Raw genomic sequence first — 7005 nt, forward strand, 5'->3', positions numbered from 1 at the left:
CTGACGTTAGTTAACATACACTGTATTCTTGGCTTCATCAACTCATGTTTAAATTGCTATTTTGCTTTTATATTTAGGACTCTTTTTTATGGGGAGAATGAAAACGTTGAGATAAGGATTCTTTGAAAACACACACAAAGATCTGAGGTTAGTCAGGGGGTGCAGAGAACACTAGTGGTGCCATATCCCGACCAGCCTTAGACATGCAGTGAAGGGAGTGAAACTGGCCAGCGTCTCCTCATGTTTCCTTTACTCAGAGTCCCCTTCTCTATAAAGTCCTCAGGCCAGCACTATCGCAATGTATCCCAACTAATGAACCTATTGAAATCATGGGCAGAAGACAATATTTCACCTTTTCAAGAAATGTTTTTATTTTAAAATGGGTCCCTAAGCGAAGGAGATTCTCAAAGTAAAAGCATTAAATATAATGGTGAATTATGTGCCATCAGCAGAGAAGGTATGTGAACACTGTTCTTCATCTTTCCCTAAAATCCTATCATATATAGGACCCATCTATGGTAGACTTGGTGGTAATGATAACCCAATATATTTATGCCCTCTGATATCAGTGAAGTTATATTAACTTCCCTCTGTTACTTTGGGTAATTATGCTTTGGGGGAAAAAGTTGAAACCATATTATATTGATTTTTGCCCCATATTTGAGTCCATGTGATATCACTGTTCCACCGTATAAATTAATGATGTCTTCTTATTTGTATTGTCTAGAGAGATGTTATTTATTGCCTTTGATGCCAGAGGGAAAAGACATTATCTCACCAGTTTAAAAATGCATCCTCAAATTACACTGTCCTATATGAGGGGTGTGAAACATGTATGTCGACTTAATTGGAATTTACAAATAACAGAATATGACAGCTGTCAAGCATCAGTATGAGAAAAAGAATGGCATTATTTAAGTGGGAATTATAAATTAGCATTTCCCCACTAGTAACAAAAACAACAAATAGCTTCTCACTAGATAATAGCTATTGCATCATCTAAAATTCATATTTATGTACAAGAAGGAATTGCAAATGTTTCAACTTTTTGATGAAACCATGCACACATGCAAGTCTCTTTGGTTTCTGAAGATACTGAAAATGTCATGAAGGTTTTCACATTTTTTTTTCAAAAGCAAGTGACATGTGGGACACATGTAAATCAAGATAACATAACTGGAGGTAATATTTTATTATCCAAATGTGGTCGGTCGCCCTATATACTAGTCTTCTCTATTTTAAGAAAATCTTAGTTTGATGTTAGTAAAATTAAAACCTTGTTTTAAGTCCTGAGTTTAGGAAGTTGTGATACAATAATAATCCTCGTGATTTTTATCTGAGAAAATTTATTTTAATTATAAGAGAATTCAAATGATTTGAATCTTTTATCCAAAATACTTAGGTATTTGAGTTTTAAATTTCCTCCAAGCTAGACTGACTTATTGCTAGAACACTTGGTTTCATCTGTGTTCTGTGGGATGGAGTTGGAGTTCAAATAGTAATCTATTGAAGGTCTAGGCCACTCCTAAATCAGAAATTTCTAGAGGTTTGTTTTGCTTTTGAGTGGAATTATTTTTTAAGGGATGTGTGTTTTTATAGTGTTAAATAACTTTCCTATCTTGAGTAGTCTGAAATGTGACAAAGAAACTCTTTCAATGATCTATATCAAGACACATCCATTTGGCTGCTAATCTAACCTGGGTGATGAGGGCAATGGTTTACAAATGAGGATACATAACCTAAGCACATGAAATCCAACAGGGTAAATGTTGCCTCCATTGTCTTTACAATACTTGTCAGAGAAAAATTTCTTCTCCCAAAATGAGACACCACGAGCCTACTTTCCTTCTAAGATGTTTTAATACAATGTAAAAGTAATTATAATATGTAAGAAAAACATAATATATACCATAGTCTACATTAGGTACTTTGCATATTTATATATTATTAATTCTCATTATAATGCTATGAGGAAGCTTAATTGCTATACTTAATTCACAGATGCAGAAACTGAGGCTGAAGGAGTTTAAACAAACTGATAGATTTATGTAACCATTTTGGTGGCAGAAACCAAATCTGACCCCAGGTATCAATAACTCCAAAGGCTATGTTCATTTCATCACCTGATTAATATTAGTTGTTATCTAATTGGACCTGTGGTAATAGAGCCATGAAATTGTTTTTGACTCCAAGTCATTTAAAAACACAAAATGTTTTAAAATGAGAATTCTCAAATAAACCACGCCACATGATATAGCCAAATCTATCATTTGGTGTAAGTTAGTGGAAAACCTGTTGTTACTATACTATACACAGCATCCCATTATTTCTCAAGGATCCAGATGATTATAATTTAATATCCTATCTAACTTGGCTTTCTGGACAGCCAGTTCACACTGAGAACAAAGCATTTGATCAAGTCCTTAAACTGTCTCCCACAATAATATGACTCACCAGGAGCCTTACTTTTTAGTAAGATCACAAGTCCTTTCTTTGTGATTCACTCCCAGGACCATCACACACCACTCTCTTAGCAGTCACTTCTTTATCTCTAGTTGACATCAACCAAGACTTCCCTCTCCAGAAAGATATTTCACCTCCTCAGTTAACACTTCTATTTTACCTAGTGGCAATAGGGCCAGAAGGAAAAATAAAATCAAGAGGACAGGAATCTTCATGACTGAAGAGAATCATTCAAATCAATAGCTCTGGAGTCTTTCAGTAAGAGGCGGCTAGAGAGTGTATCTTTTTATATTTCTTTCCCTATAGAGATATGAATATACTCATTTCTGTTCATCAAAAGTTAACACTCTTGTTTAGTGGTGCCTGGGACAAAAGTGCTGGACATTGCTTTGCTTTTAGCTTGGGAATGTAAAGGGCTTATGACATTCGCAGCAGATTATTATGACTTTTGAATAACTAGTTATCTATCTAATAACTAGTTATTCTAAGAAATTCCTTACCACCAGGAATTTCCTACAAGAGAACTGAAAAGAATAAGTATGAGAATTTACTCTTTGCTTTTCTGTTTCTGTTTCTTAAAAAGCTATGTAAAGTAAATTACTACTTTACTAAATTTACTAAATTACTAATTTGTTACTTTTCCCTTTTCCCCTGAGATCTATGGTCATTATTAAAACCCTTTTCATCATTACTAAAACAAGCCTTTGCTGTATATGATATGCAATGTAGGTCTTGGAGACACAATAACTATAAGAGAATTTGATAGTGAATACATACACACACACACACACACACACACACACACACACAGCCAAATAATGTGTGTAAATATGCAAGGTGCCATATAATGACACCACTAATAAATAGTAAGTCATTTTAATGAGAATACATTATTTGGATGATGTCTCTAAGAAGATATTATAGTTATGGTTATATAAAGGAGATGTTTAGCAAAAGATACAAGTCAAAATTTGCTTTACTTTGCTTTGAGCGTTCTTTTTTATAAGATCTGGGAGCAATAGGATTATTGGAAATGTGGTTACAATGAACCATTAAAGAGGAGTGATAACAAAATGCCTAATTTAAGGCATTTGATTTATCTACTCTTGAAGGGTAAGGAAAGTTTCTCTATAAATGATAAAAAAACGTAATAAACCTCCTTAGGCTTAATTGCTGAACCAAAGAACTTGGAACTCTGCAAGATTATTCAGTGGCTATTATATAGGATATAGGAAACTGTTGAATTCCCAAGACCAGTCTCTGTTTGCAACAAATTTGCAAAAATGAAATCAGGTCCTCTGAACTAACCTTACTATTAGGGTAGATTCAAAGCCTTAATAATTATTCAAAATGAAAGTGGATAGTGACTTTTAGTCCAAAGAATGCTATTAAAGTTTTGGTGCTCGTTCAAGCCTCGTGTTTTTAGGACATATTCCTCATTCTCAACGTATTAGTTATTAAGAAGGCTACCCACGTTGCTCTAGGGGTTACAGAGACAGAAAAAACGAGAAACTAGCTTGAAAGTTAAAAGCCCTGCCTTTTTTGATAGCTCCCCCTATTTCAGTCTCCTTTCCTGGACCCTAGCCTCTTTTGCATCTGGAAAGTGTACTTGTCTAGAAGTTAGAATAACTTAGTTCTTTTCTATATGCAGCTGACTTCCTAAGAAACATTTTGATCAATTCACCTATCTGGGCTTCACATCCATTTTCACTGAATAATAAGGACTAACATTTGTGATTATATACCATGTACTCTCTGTTTTGAACACTTTGTACACATCAACTCGTTAAGTCCTTATAGCATTCTATGAGGATGTAGGTAAAAATATTTCCAACTAATAGATGTGGAAACTCAGACATAAGGAGATCATGTAATTTTCCCAGTTAAGTACAGTTAATAAATGGTAGAGAGGAGAATTGAACTGAGGATGTTGAATACCAGAGTCCCATCTCTTGACCACTTTATACACTGTTTAATGAAAGATGTGTGTGACAAAATTTTCTTGAAATCTTCCCAGGAGAAATGTTCTTTTGCTCTGATATATTTCATTGCTTATGACATAAGACATTGATAAAAAATGCTTGTAAATGCAAAATACTAGAAAACTATATGTGATGTTATTATGATGAAGTCATCAAGATAGATAATCCTGTTAATATGGTTTCCATAAATAATTTTATAATTTCTAGAATAAATCTGTAGAGATCATTGACTATCTTAAGCAATCAGATCACATATCACTTAAGCTGGTATTCATAATGTAAAACATTGTGCTCATCTAATAATTTAATTACTAGCCCATCAAATGTGCTGAATAAAACTGCAATAACAAAGTCTCTTTGTTCTTCAAAAGAAGAAATTTTTTAAGAACCCGGGGAAGTGAGACTCTGTGTGATATCAGAGTTGTAGCATTGATTTCTGATAGTAGAACAGATAAGATCAAGGGGATCTTATAAAGATAAAGTAACCTAAAAAAGGAGCATAAAGAATGATGTACTTTATACTATAAAGTTACAGCAATAAAAATAAGATGGTGTTTTTTAAAAATATAGGCGAATTGATCAATAGGCCCATATATATTCAAAAGTTTAGTTTTTCATAAATATAGCATCTCAAATCAATGTAGAAAATATGGCATATTCACAAATGATATTAGCAAACTATTAGAAAAAAATAAATTATATACTTCTAGTGCAATTATTTTACTTATTATTTATTTACTTTATTTTACTTAAAGCAAAAATAATCAAATGTGAAATATATCTGTTTCTGTGTGTACACGTATGTATATACCTATAAATGTATTTAAAATATATCAAAATATATATAAAACATTTTATAATCTGGTTGCAGAGAAGGCCTTTCTAAGCAAGAAAAAACTTAGCTACACAAACTCTAATAAAATCAGCCATATACAAATTTATGATTTCTTTATGAATGAAAAACAAGCAAATTTTGAACAAAATATTTGCCACATATTGTAGCCAAAGGGTTGATATAAATATGGACATAAATAACAGCTGCAAAATTATTTTAAAAATATGAATAGCACTAAAGAAAACTAAGAGATTGGGGGGCGTCTGGGTGGCTCAGTCAGTTAAGCATCCGACTTCAGCTCATGTCATGATCTTACGGTTTGTGAGTTCGAACCCCGTGTCGGGCTGTGTGCCAGCTCAGAGTCTGGAGCCTGCTTTGGATTCTGTGTCTCCCTCTCTCTCTGCCCCTCCCCTGCTCACGCTTTGTCTCTCTCTCTCAAAAATAAATAAACATTAAAAAAAATTTAAAGAAAACTGAGATATGGTTATGAAAAAGGAAGTCACAGGAGAAGAATATAAATACAATAAACATTTCCAAAAAAGTTAACTCCTTAGGATTTAAGATGATATAAATGAAGACAATTATGAATACTTGTAGACCATTGCATACTGCTTTTTTGTTTTTGTTGTTTTTTAAAGAGCAATCATGAGTTGTGGGCCCATTGTGGAAAACAGGTAGGTAAGCCTGGCTGTGTATAAATATTAAAAATTCACATACACTTTGGCCCATGAATTCCAAAACTTCCCATTCCTTCTGCTTATACTGTGCATAAAATTGTGCATGAAATTGTATGTGCACAGGTGTCCAATGCAACAATGAGAAATTGGAATAATTGAGCATAACTAGGGAAATTATTAAAAATAAACTCATGACAGTTTCATGCCATGATGAACTATGAAGTCATTACAAGGAAATGAATGCCTGTAGAAAGAGAATCATTTGTAATATCTCCACTAGTTTGTGAACTTGGGCATATCAAGATAAATTGAAGCCTTTTATAAAATTCTATGAATATCTCTGTATCCATAACATGTCCACCATATGCACCAGGGGATATTTAGACTACCTCTTGACTATTTTGTGTTTCCAGTCTTTCTAGGCAGTTTAAAAGTGATGTGGGGTGAAGGGGGAAAGCAGGTTTCAAAAAGATGCTCCTTGCTTTTCTTAAGATCTCAGATGCTCCCCTGTAAGTAAGTAGTGATTATACTGAATGTAAAGAAAGAATAAGAAAATGTATTTAATGGTGATACCAAATATGGTGAAGATAGGTATAAACATAACACATAACAAGTTTTTTCTATCACATTTCATTGCATTAGCATGTAGTATCACACTGATACTCCATGAAGGAAAGACCTTTCCCTGGACCCTGCTATACAGGGCATACTGCCTCACTATGTCTGTACTTTGGAGTAGCTTCCTAGAATTTTTCTGTGTCCCCTGACCATTCAAAGCTGGCAGAGCCATCTGAATGAGGGCCCCTACACCCTGGCTGGACCTGAGTGCTCTGGTTCTGTTTCTTTCTTTAGGCAGTCTCTTGACTCTCCAGGTTCCCCCACAATGTCTAGTATTGAACAGATGTCTTAGGGAGCTCTGGGTTTCAGACCTAAAAGTCATCCTAGGTCCCCCATGTGAGGTTCTGGTTAAGCAAAAGGTCTTGACAGGCAGATTGATTCTGCTGATCCACATGATATAATTGATAATTATTTGTTTTTAAGCCACTAA

This window comes from Leopardus geoffroyi, chromosome B2 (assembly GCF_018350155.1).
Source record: "Leopardus geoffroyi isolate Oge1 chromosome B2, O.geoffroyi_Oge1_pat1.0, whole genome shotgun sequence".
In the NCBI taxonomy this organism is placed as follows: Eukaryota; Metazoa; Chordata; class Mammalia; order Carnivora; family Felidae; genus Leopardus; species Leopardus geoffroyi.